We start from the raw sequence: 12,881 nt of genomic DNA on the forward strand, positions 1-12,881 counted from the left end.
ACGATGTTACCAACTTTCAGGGGTGACAGAAAATGATAAATGTTTTAGTCGGAGGTAATGCTCCCTGGTCCGGAAACGACCGAGTCGCAAGTTGTAACCGAAAGTCGTTCTTAAGGAAGAAGAAAGGAAGATTCGGTTTAATATCCCATCCACATCGAGGTCAGTAGAGACGGAACACAAGCTCGGATTGTGTCAAGGATGGGGAAGGAAATCGGCTGTGCCCTTTCAAGGGAACCATTCCGGCATTTGCCTGCAGAGATTTAGGAGAATCACTAAACTAAACTAAACTAAAGCACTCCGTCTTCAGGCCACAAATGGCCCATCGGGACCATCCGACCGCCTTGTCATCCTCAGTTGAGGATGCGGATAGGAGAGGCGTGTGGTCAGCACACCGCTCTCCCGGACGTTATGATGGTTTTCTTTGACCGGAGCCACTACTCTTCGATCGAGCAGCTCCTCAATTGGCATCACGAGGCTGAGTGCACCCCGAAAAATGGCAACAGCGCGTGGTGGCCCGGATGGTCACCCATCCAAGTGCCGGCCTCGCCCGACAGCGCTTAAATTCGGTGATCTGACGGGAACCGATGTACTCACTGCGGCAAGGCCGTTGCCCTTAAGGGAATCACTGAAAACCTAAATCTGGATGACCGAAAGCGGGTCTGAACCGTCTTCTTCCCGAATGCGAGTCCAGTTTGCTAACCACTGCACCAGTCGTTTTGATACTTCTGACAGTGGACCTCTTCTACTTCACGCTCTATGCTTTCCGTGTCTTGGGAGGAGGCAGTATGGATCTAAATAAGAAAAACATGTCAAGTAAACATGGGCTCTGAAGTGATACCTTAAGAGTAATGATCACTTGCGCAGTACGAGAAGTGTGTTTCACAGTAGTAAAGGTAACATGTCATTCACAGCAAGTAGCGTCTTTATTCTTGTTACTGGAACCTGTTCGAAGTGGGCCTAATTACTGAAGACAATTCTGCCCAAGTCACAGGGAGATACCAGGCAGAAGACGTGGCTGGAGATGCCTCGGACAAAGGTGGCATACCAACCTGATCGTCACCCGCCATACGGCACGATAACCTGGAGTGATGATCTTTTCATGGCAGGGCCCATTTTGTTGCCATCCTTGGCACTCTTATAGCACAGCTGCACGTGGACGACATTCTACCCCTCGTTTTGTTGCCCGTCATGTCAATAATCCACCCTGGGCTTGCATTTCATCAAGATAATGCCCGCCCGCACATGGCAAGAGTTTCTACTGCTTGTCTTCATACTCGCCAAACCGTTCCTTGGCCAGCAAGGTTGTCCGATCTCTGCTCAGTTGATAACGTTTGGGGCATTATGGGCAGAGCCCTCGAACCATCTCGCGGTTCTGAAGATCTAACGCGTCAGATGGACCTCGGGAGAACATCCAGCAACTCTATCAATCAATGTCAAGCCGAATAACTGCTTGCATAAGGGTCAGAGGTGGACTAAAGCGTTACTGACTTTCTCAATTTGCGAAGCTCTTTCTCTTGAATTAATCATCCATTTTTTCTGAATTAATCATTTGTTTGTTTGCACATGTACATCATCTACTGATCCGTTACTGTCGGATAATTTTTTGGTGGTACGAGGTTTTTTGGTCTTAGAGTATGTGTCCTAATAATTTACTGACTTAAGGTACCTTATCAGTCACTTACTTTTGGGAAACCTAAAAAACTATGTCAATATTTTGCTTGCTACAGAATAGAAATTTCGAATGTTCTACACTGAACTGTGCTGACACCGGTGTCATATTCTGCAAGAGGGTGTAATCACGAAACAAACAGCATGTGAACAGATTAATCACCTAGCATTATTGTAAGTCATTTTTCAAAGTCTGTCGCTGTCGAAACACTTGACATTCCGGAAACATCAAAGCTACTACTGAGAAGAAAGAAGGAAGTTACGTCTTGTGTATTTTAGAGGAAGTTCAGGCATGTGACGGCAAAATTTTCCAGGAAGAGGAAAAAGAAACGAACCAGACGTCTATGTCATATGTATCTATTTGCATTTATTGAGAAACCTCGGGAAGGGGGGGGGGGTAAATGTTGTTTATCAATGTGCTTCACATGCAATACATTTCGCTCTTTCTTTATGTGAGAGCAGTGGTTGCTTTCCGAGGAAGTTTTACTATTCATCAGTTGTTTTCGAAGCTCGGCACGAAATGACCTTGCCTCGTCTGGGTCTTGTAAAAGCGACAGACCTGATACTGAGAACCGGCTCATGGAACAGGAAAATAACGGACCAACAGATCTTCGCCGCTCTGCACAATACAGACCTCTCAAAATTCCGGTAGGGACCCTTCATTAGCTATTCACAGCGCGCAGCAATCAACCAGCTTTTGCCACTTTTTGTATATGAGAAGGGTGGCCCTGTCCTTAAACGACGCTCTTATTCTACTAATGACGCTCATTTCTCAGTTAAGGCATTGTAACTGCGTCTTGAAAATAGTTGTCGCAAAGAGAACTCAGACTTGAAATACTGGAATATTTTCTTGGTGTGTGTGTGTGTGTGTGTGTGTGTGTGTGTGTGTGTGTGTGTTCCAGGGTATTCCTTGTATGAAGAACCAGATACAGAAGTTTCTAAGGACCTCATTTATGAGACTGACTACATCGTGAAATCCTCGTTGTCCAGTGTTACGCTTTCCTGTTCTTTTTCTTAACAACTCTTTACATAACTTAAGTCAAAGACTACTTCATTTTAATGTAGAATGTAGCTCGACTGCTGACATATTAATACAAAAAACGTACAATACAAGTTGGGATTTTGAAAACTGTAGACACTATAAAGGTGGTTTCTTTTTTATTTTAGTGATCCTGTGTCCAGCGAACAAACGCCTATTGATGCAACCACAGCACACATCACTCAGGTGTTCAGCACACTGGAGACACATTCTTCTGAACTGAGGAAAAACGACCTACAATGGAAACGATAATTTCGAAGACTTGTTTGTGCCTTCGCATTTAGATTTGTTTTCACACAGTTAGAATAATATTGCATTAAAACGGCAATAAAACCCAAAATATATACAAATAAGACAAGATAATTGCTTACTGTGTAAGTAGGCTGTTTAGGTTTTTATATTGGTAACGCCACGTAGCGCTCTGTATGAAAATCACTGGCTGTGCCGTGTGCAGTCTGTGGCTGGTTTGCGTTGGGTCTGCACCTCTGGTGGCCCACCAATACCGTAATCTCTAACAAGACTACAGTGGTCTGCTCTGTGATGACCTACCTACCAATATTCTTCAAAACTTCGACCGACTCGGCAGTGGGTTTGCTCTGTTGTGGCCCATTACCTGTCTGCATGTCAAAAGTCAGCACTGTCTTTCCGTTGGAAGGACAACACTACTTCTTCAAGACTGCATGGAAATCCACTACTTCCATGTGCATTTTCTTTTACTGCTCAGACTTTGAGAAAAAAAAACACTGCAATTACTGTGATGAATGATCAGGACTGTGTTTATGGACTGTGAGAAAATTTTAGCTTTTGACCAACATTGTATCAGTAAGTGTGCGCATTTGAATTCTTTGTTATTGTAATTATGAAAATTTTTTTTCAAATCTGTATTGGCCACTGCCCAAAACAATTTGTAAAATTTTTTGTGGGGAGCATGGGGGCTATGTAAGTAGGCTGTTTAGGTTTTTATATTGGTAACGCCACGTAGCGCTCTGTATGAAAATCACTGGCTGTGCTGTGTGCAGTCTGTGGCTGGTTTGCATTGTTGTTGGCCATTGTAGTGTTGGGCAGTTGGCTGTTAACAGCACGTAGCGTTGCACAGTTGGAGGTGAGCCGCCAGCCAGCAGTGGTGGATGTGGGGAGAGAAATGGCGGAGTTTTGAAATTTGTAAGACTGGATGTCATGAACTGCTATATATATTATGACTTTTGAACACTATTAAGGTAAATAGATTGTTTGTTCTCTATCAAAATATTTCATTTGCTAACTATTCCTATCAGTAGTTAGTGCCTTCAGTAGTTTGAATCTTTTATTTAGCTGGCAGTAGTGGCGCTCGCTGTATTGCAGTAGTTCGAGTAACGAAGAATTTTGGTGAGGTAAGTGATTTGTGAAAGGTATAGGTTAATGTTAGTCAGGGCCATTCTTTTGTAGGGATTTTTGAAAGTCAGATTGCGTTGCGCTAAAAATATTGGGTGTCAGTTTAAGCACAGTCACGTATAATTGTTCAAAAGGGACGTTTCATACGTCGACCCTGCCAGGATACCTCACTGGAATCTTCTGATTTTTTCTTGTAGTTTGTGTAATTAGTGTAGCCTTTGTTTATTGCTACCGCGTAATCATAGAGAGAATTTCCTTTGAAATTGTAGTTTTTCATTGTTGGTACTTTAAATATGATGCTGGCAACAATCAGAGCAAAATGCCTCGGATCTTTGAAGGTGACGGAGTCCCACCTCTAACTGACAAACCAGGGACTCCTAAGATACGACTTGGAAAACAAATGGTAATAAGATGGGGAGCTATTATTATCAATGGGGGCTACTCTGGGAAGAAGGTAGAGCTGGCAGAGGCTGCAAGTAAGATGGGGCTGGACGTTTCAGATGTTAGTGACATTCGGGTAAGGGGTGAGAAAGAAGAGGAAGTGGGAGAATACAAGGTCTACCTGTCAGGAGTCAAAGCAGGAAAAGCACAATGGGGTGTAGGGCTTTACATCAGGAAAGAAATGGAAACCAGCGTAGTTGCAATAAGGTATTTAAACGAACGACTGATGTGGATAGATTTGACAGGGTCTAGCAAGAAAATTAGGATTGTGTCAGTATATTCGCATTGTGAAGGGACAGATCAAGATAAGATGCATAGTTTTTATGAGGCACGCAGTGATGTAGTTGTTAGAGTAAAGGACAAGGACAGTGTTCTGCTCATGGGTGATTTTAATGCCAGGATTGGAGATCGAACAGAAGGGTATGAATAGGTTATGGGTAAATTTGGAGAGGATATTGAGGCCAACAGGAACGGGAAACAACTCTTGGATTTCTGTGCCAGTATGGGCTTAGTAATCACAAACTCCTTTTTTAAACGTAAGAACATTCACCGGAATACTTGGGAAGGCAGGGGAACCAGATCTGTCATTGACTATATAATAACAGATCAGGAACTCAGGAAGGCTGTGAGGGACACACGTGTATTCAGGGGATTCTTTGATGACACTGATCATTATTTAATCTGGAGTGAAATTGGGATTGTGAGGCCGAAAGTGCAGGAGGTCAGGTCCATATGTAGGAGGATAAGAGTGGAGACACTTCAGGATAAGGAAATAAGGCACAAGTACATAACAATGATCTCAGAAAGGTACAAGTTAGTTGAATGTAGTCAATTACAGTCATTGGAAAAGGAATGGGCAAGGCACAGGGACACAGTACTAGAAGTGGCTAAAGAATGTCATGGAACAGTAGTGTGTAAAGGTAGGATGAAGCAAACAGCTTGGTGGAATGACACAGTCAAGGCAGCCTGTAAAAGGAAAACGAAGGCGTATCAAAAGCGGCTACACACTAGAACTCAGGTAGACAGAGAAAGTTATGTTGAAGAAAGAAACAAAGCCAAACAGATAATTGCAGCATCCAAGAAGAAATCTTGGGAAGACTTTGAAAACAGGTTGGAGACTATGGGTCAAGCTACTGGAAAACCATTCTGGAGTGTAATTAGCAGTCTTCGAAAGGGAGGTAAGAAGGAAATGACAAGTATTTTGGACAGGTCAGGAAAACTGCTGGTGAATCCTGTGGATTCCTTGGGCAGATGGAGGGAATATTTTAAAGAGTTGCTCAATGTAGGTGAAAATACGATCAGTAATGTTTCAGATTTCGAGGTACAATGGGATAGGAATGATGATGGAAATAGGATCACATTTGAGGAAGTGAAGAAAATGGTCAATAGATTGCAGTGCAATAAAGCAGCTGGGGTGGATGAAATTAAGTCGGAACTCATCAAATACAGTGGAATGTCAGGTCTTAAATGGCTACACAGGATAACTGAAGTGGCCTGGGAGTCAGGACAGGTTCCATCAGACTGGGCAAAAGCAGTAATCACACCAATCTTTAAACATGGAAACAGAAAAGGTTGTAACAACTACAGAGGTATCTCTTTAATCAACGTTGTGGGTAAAATCTTCTCAGGTATTGTTGAAAGGAAAGTGCGAGTATTAGTTGAGGACCAATTGGATGAAAATCAGTGTGGGTTTAGGCCTCTTAGAGGTTGTCAGGACCAGATCTTTAGCTTACGGCAAATAATGGAGGAGTGTTATGAGTGGAACAGGGAATTGTATCTATGCTTTATAGATCTAGAAAAGGCATATGACCGGGTTCCTAGGAGAAAGTTATTGTCTGTTCTACGAGATTATGGAATAGGAGGCAAACTTTTGCAAGCAATTAAAGGTCTTTACATGGATAGTCAGGCAGCAGTTAGAGTTGACGGTAAATTGAGTTCATGGTTCAGAGTAGTTTCAGGGGTAAGACAAGGCTGCAACCTGTCTCCACTGTTGTTCACATTATTTATGGATCTTATGTTGAAAACAATATACTGGCTGGGTGAGATTAAGATATGTGAACACAAAATAAGCAGTCTTGCATATGCGGATGACTTAGTTTTGATGGTAGATTCGATTGAAAGTTTGCAAAGTAATATTTCAGAGCTAGATCAGAAATGTAAGGACTATGGTATGAAGATTAGCATCTTCAAAACGAAAGTAATGTCAGTGGGAAAGAGATATAAACGGATTGAGTGCCAAATAGGAGGAACAAAGTTAGAACAGGTGGACGGTTTCAAGTACTTAGGATGCATATTCTCACAGGATGGCAACATAGTGAAAGAACTGGAAGCGAGGTGTAGCAAAGCTAATGCAGTGAGCGCTCAGCTACGATCTACTCTCTTCTGCAAGAAAGAAGTCAGTACCAAGACTATGTTATTTGTGCCCGTTCAATCTTTCGACCAACTTTGTTGTATGGGAGCGAAAGCTCGGTAGATTCAGGTTACCTTATCAACAAGGTTGAGGTTACGGATATGAAAGTAGCTAGGATGATTGCAGGTACTAGTAGTTGGGAACAATGGCAGGAGAGTGTCCACAATGAGGAAATCAAAGAAAAACTGGGAATGAACTCAATAGATGTAGCAGTCAGGGCGAACAGGCTTAGATGGTGGGGTCATGTTACACGCATGAGAGAAGCAAAGTTACCCAAGAGACTCATGAGTTCAGCAGTTTAGGGTAGGAGGAGTCGGGGCAGACCAAGGAGAAGGTACCTGGATTCGGTTAAGAATGATTTTGAAGTAATAGGCTTAACATCAGAAGAGGCACCAATGTTAGCACTGAATAGGGGATCATGGAGGAATTTTATAAGGGGGACTATGCTCCAGACTGAACGCTGAAAGGCATAATCAGTCTTAAATGATTATGATGATGACGAATAAAAGAATAATAAAAATGGAAATAATGGCTAATATTTGTGTTTTATTACACTACACTATGTATTTCATGCTCTGTGGACACATATTTTGATGCATCAAGGTAGTTACATTAATTTCCTTGCTCCTTAACGAGATGGTGGTCCTAGCTACTGCGTTTCTGTTATTAGAAGGACCTCAAATGCGTAGTGTTGTGTAATAAAACACAAATACTAGAGACTGAAGGCCTTGTTCCAAAATACTTTTAGGATTATTTGTCCGTGTTGCGCATGCACTGTCTAATTTCTATAATTTAAAAAAAATATTTTAATAACGACGATTTATGTTTTAGGGCACCACACACTATGTGTAACAGCAAATGTTAAAAAAGATTCATAGACACATTAGACTAATGCGCCGCATAGTGACACACTTTTTCGCCAGATTACGAGTATATACACTGAGGCGCCAAAGAAAGTGGTATAGGCACGCTTAATCAAATACAAAGAAATGGGTCTGAGCACTATGGGACTTAACATAACATCTATGGTCATCAGTCCCCTAGAACTTAGAACTACTTAAACCTAACTAACCTCAGGACATCACACAACACCCAGTCATCACGAGGCAGAGAAAATACCTGACCCCACCGGGAATCGAACCCGGGAACCCGGGCGCGGGAAGCGAGAACGCTACGGCACGATCACGAGCTGCGGTCTATTCCACTACAGGGATATGTAAACCGCCAGAATACGGTGCTGCGGTCGGCAACGCCCATGTAAGACAACAAGTAACTGGAGCAGTCGTTAGTTCGATTACTGCTCCTACAATGGCAGGTTATCAAGATTTAAGTGGGTTTGAACGTGGTGTTATAGTCGGCGCACGAGCAATGGGACACAGCATCTCCGAGGTAGCGATGGAATGGGGATTTTCCCGTACGACCATTTCACGAGTGTACCGTATCATGAATCCGGCAAAATATCAAATCTCTGACGTCGATGCAGCCGGAAAAAGATCCTGCAAGAACGGGACCAATGATGACTGAAGAGAATCGTTCGACGTGAAAGAAGTGCAACCCTTCTGCAAATTGCTGCAAATTTCTATGCTGGGCCATCATCACGTGTCAGCGTACGATCCATTCAACGAAACATCATCGATATGGGCTTTCGGAGTCGAAGATCCACTCGTGTACCCTTGATGACTGCACCACACAAAGCTTTACTCCTCACCTGGACCCGTCAACACCGACATTGACTATTGTTGACTGGAAAAATGTTGCCTGGTTGGACGAGTCTCTTTTCAAATTATATCGAACGGATGGACGTGTACGGTATGGAGACAACCACATGAATTCGTGGTCCCTGCATGTCAGCAAGGGACTGTTCAAGCTTTTGGAGGCTGTGTAATAGTGTGGGGCGTTTGCAGTTGGAGTGATATGGGACCCCTGATACGTGTAGATACGACTCTGACAGATTACACGTATGTAAGCATCCCGTCTGATCAGCTGCATCCAGCCGACTTGGGCAATTCAAAAATGTTCATATGTCTGTTGAAACGTCCCCTTTAGAAAAATTTATACAAGTGACTGTGCTTAAACTAACACACAATATTTTGTTAGCGCAACGCAATCTGACTTTCAAAAATCCCTACAAAAGAATGGCCCTGACTAACATTAAGCTATAAGTTTCACAAATCACTTACCTCACAAAAATCTTCGTTACTCAAGCTACTGCAATACAGCGAGCGCCACTACTGCCAGCTAAATAAAAGATTCAAACTACTGAAGGCACTAACTACTGATAGGGATAGTTAGCAAAATGAAAGATATTAATAGAGAATAAACAATGTATTTACCTTGATATCATCATATATAAATATAGCAGTTCATGACAAATTTCAAAACTCCGCCATCTCTCTCCCCACATCCACCACTGCTGGCGGCTCACCTCCAACTGCGCAACGCTACGCGCTGTTCACATCCAGCTGCCGCTGCCCAACACTACAATGGCAGACAACAATGCAAACTAGCGACAGACTGCACACAGCACAGCCAGTGATTTTCATATTGAGCGCTACGTAACGTTGCCAATAAGAAAACATAAACAGCCTACTTACATAGAGAAAACATAAACAGCCTACTTACACTGTGAAATCTTATGGGACTTAACTGCTAAGGTCATCAGTCCCTAAGCTTACACACTACTTAACCTAAATTATCCTAAGGACAAACACACACACCCATGCCCGAGGGAGGACTCGAACCTCCGCCAGGACCAGCCGCACAGTCCATGACTGCTGCGCCTCAGACCGCTCCGCTAATGCCGCGCGGCCTTGGGCAATTCCAGCAGGACAATGCGAGACCCCACACGTCCAGAACTGCTACAGAGTGGCTCCAGGAACACTCGTCTGAGTTTAAACATTTCCTTTGGCCTCCAAACTCCCCAGACATGAACATTATTGAGCATTTCTGGGATACCTTGCAACGTGCTGTTCCATCCCCTCGTATTCTTACGGCCTTTTGGACAGCCCTGCACGATTTATGGTGTCAGTTCCCTCCAGCACAACTTCAGTCATTAGTCGAGTCCATGACACGTCGTGTTGCTGCACTTCTGCGTGCTCACGGGGGCACTACACGATATTAGGATGGTGTACCAGTTTCTTTCGCTCTTCAGTATATGAATCAACTATAAGTCCGTTTCCTGTTTAATTTCGCAAAACATAAATCTTCCTATTTGGTTACTAAATTTGAAATGAAATAAATTTTATTCACCTTAGAGCACCAACCAATTAACGAGCAGAAAGTGATGGATAAACTTTCGTACCATACTTGTGGCTAGTCACTGTAGTTAAATATAATCTGTAAAATTTTGCCACACTCACTTTTCTCGTGAACGTTTGTTTTCGACAGGGCAGTGTAATGTTTTCTTCTCGCTTTACTCCAGTTTTAAATCGGACGTTGGCGTAATTCGGACAAACATCGTAACCGACCGTTATGTAAAACTTGACCTGGACATTTTGGTTCATGAAATAATCAAACAAGGTCACTTTTTCTCGTGCCATACATTGCCAAGTTTCTGTAATTACTTTTCCTTTTTGATGCTACACTCACATTTATGTACTAGAGGTTCATCGAGATAGGCGAAAAAATTACGCATCAGCGCGACACTGCGCTGACGTAACTGTCGTGGACAAACTCATAAGAGAATATTAGTTTCTTATACTGGGGATCCACAGCATCTACGATTTTTTTAAATGATGTCATCTGGCTTTGAGCTGTTAGCATTTTATTTTAGTATTGCAGTTTCTGCATTATGCTATTTTCAGTCACCTAGAAACCATAACACCACGTTTAAAATCTTGAACAGTGCTGATATTGATGCTGGATAAATATTCAGTAGTCAGTAGATGTAAGGCAAACACCTTAGTGACACGTTTCAAATACACTCATCTTCAGGATATCAGGTCACGGAGAACAACTTCATACAGGCAGTGTGGGGTCATGTGAGTATGCCGCATCTCAAGACGTAACTTAATTTCAAATTTTAAAGGAGTTCCACAGACATGTTAGTCGAACCCCCTGGCCATAATTTTCTTCAAAATAGACATTACTCCGGACGTGTGCGGTGTCGCATTGTCCTGCTGGAAATGCCCAAGTCCATCGGAATGCACAATGGACATGAACAGATGCAGGTTATCAGCGTGACTCATACGTACGTGTCACCTGTCAGAGTCGTATCTAGACGTATCAGGATTCCCGTACCACTCCACCTGCACACGCCCCACATGTTACAGAGCCTTCCCCAGCTTGAACAGTATCCTGCTGACAGGCAGGGTTCATGGATTCATGAGATTGTCTCCATATCCGTACACGTCTATCCGCGAGTCTCGTTCTATCAGGCAACATGTTTCCAGTCATCAAGAGTCCAATGTGGGTGTTCACGGGCCCAAACGAGGGTAAAGCTTTGTGTCGTGAGCCTTCAAGGGTACACGAGTGGGCCTTCGGCTCCAAAAGCCCATATCGGGGATGTTTCGTTGAATGGTTTGCACGTTAACACTTGCTGGTGGTCCAGCATTGACATCTGCAGCAATTTGCGGAAGGGTTGCACTTCTGTCGCGTTGAACGATGCTCTTCAGTTGTCATTGGTCTCGCTCTTGCAGGATCTTTTTCCGGCCGCAGCGGTGCAGGAGATTTGATGTTTTACCGGATTTCTCATGTTCAGGGTACACTCGTGAAATGGTCGTACGGGAAAATCCCACTTCTTCGCTACCTCGGAGATGCTGTGTCCCATCGCTCGTGCGCCGACTATAACACCACGTTCAAACTCACTTACATCTTGATAACCTGCCGTTGTAGCAGCAGTAACCGATCTAACAATTGCGCCAGACACTTAGTGTCCTATATAGGCGTTGCCAACTGCAGCGCCGTATACTGCCTGTTCACATACATCTTTGGCGGCGCGGAATTAGCCGCGCGGTCTCAGGCGCTGCAGTCACGGACTGTGTGGTTGGTCCCGGCGGAGGGCGCTGCAGTCACGGACTGTGTGGCTGGTCCCGGCGGAGGTTCGAGTCGTTCCTCTGGCATGGTTGTGTGTGTTTGTCTTTAGGATAGTTTAGATTATGCAGTGTGTAAGCTTAGGGACTGATGACCTTAGCAGTTAAGTCCCATAAGATTTCACACACATTTTTGCTCACATATCTCTTTATTTGAATACGCATGCATATACCAGTTTCTTTGGCGCTTCAGTGCAGGAAGCTACTCATATGGCAAAGCAGATTATCACGTAATTTACACCTTTAGGTGCTGTAAGGCACCTTACAATTATTCAGACATATATCTTCACTGAAATCTCTTAAAAGTTTTATAGAACATAAAATAAATGGAATACATTTGACACTAAGGCTGTAAAATAATAGAAATCCGTGGTAAACTATATAGAAGCAATCACTTAAACGTAGTTCATTTACTCAATTTGTCGAAGGATCATATTTTGTAAGCTATACTGAAATTTCGTTCGAACACCTACAACAAGTAACTGATCGACATATACTTTTCAAGTGCAAGAGAAACGTGCTACTCTAGATTTAGGAAAGACTGTGCTTACGAAGTATCTCTGTCAGTTTGTGAAGTGTTTCCTAATTTGAAACAAATTCATCTAAAAAAAAGCTCACATGCAGGCGATAGTCCTCATGCTGTCGCTAAAAGCTTACTGAACGCATAAATCCGGAAGCGTAAGAGACAATCTCACGGCTCAGCACTCAGTTCGCGACGTCACGCCAACTACCTGTCAGCTGTCACGGGCCCTATATCCCGTAGGCTACGATCAAACACGCCGCTGTCCCGGACGTTGTCAGCTTTGCAGACTTTTACATCGCTGTCTCTCTCTGAAGAAGCTCCTCATTTGGCCTCACGAGGCTAATTGCACTCGAGTTCCGTCCAGTCCTCTCTCCGAGGAAAAAGCACTGTCGGTACTGG

The 12,881-nt window shown here is 43.4% G+C and overlaps 1 pseudogene; it reads right to left on the minus strand.

Annotated features, from left to right (window-relative positions):
- Positions 1 to 494: 494 nt before the first annotated feature.
- On the minus strand, positions 495 to 612 carry LOC126476070 (5S ribosomal RNA; annotated as a pseudogene).
- Between the last annotated feature and the right edge of the window lie 12,269 nt (positions 613 to 12,881).

Source organism: Schistocerca serialis, chromosome 4, assembly GCF_023864345.2.
Source record: "Schistocerca serialis cubense isolate TAMUIC-IGC-003099 chromosome 4, iqSchSeri2.2, whole genome shotgun sequence".
Taxonomy (NCBI): domain Eukaryota; kingdom Metazoa; phylum Arthropoda; class Insecta; order Orthoptera; family Acrididae; genus Schistocerca; species Schistocerca serialis.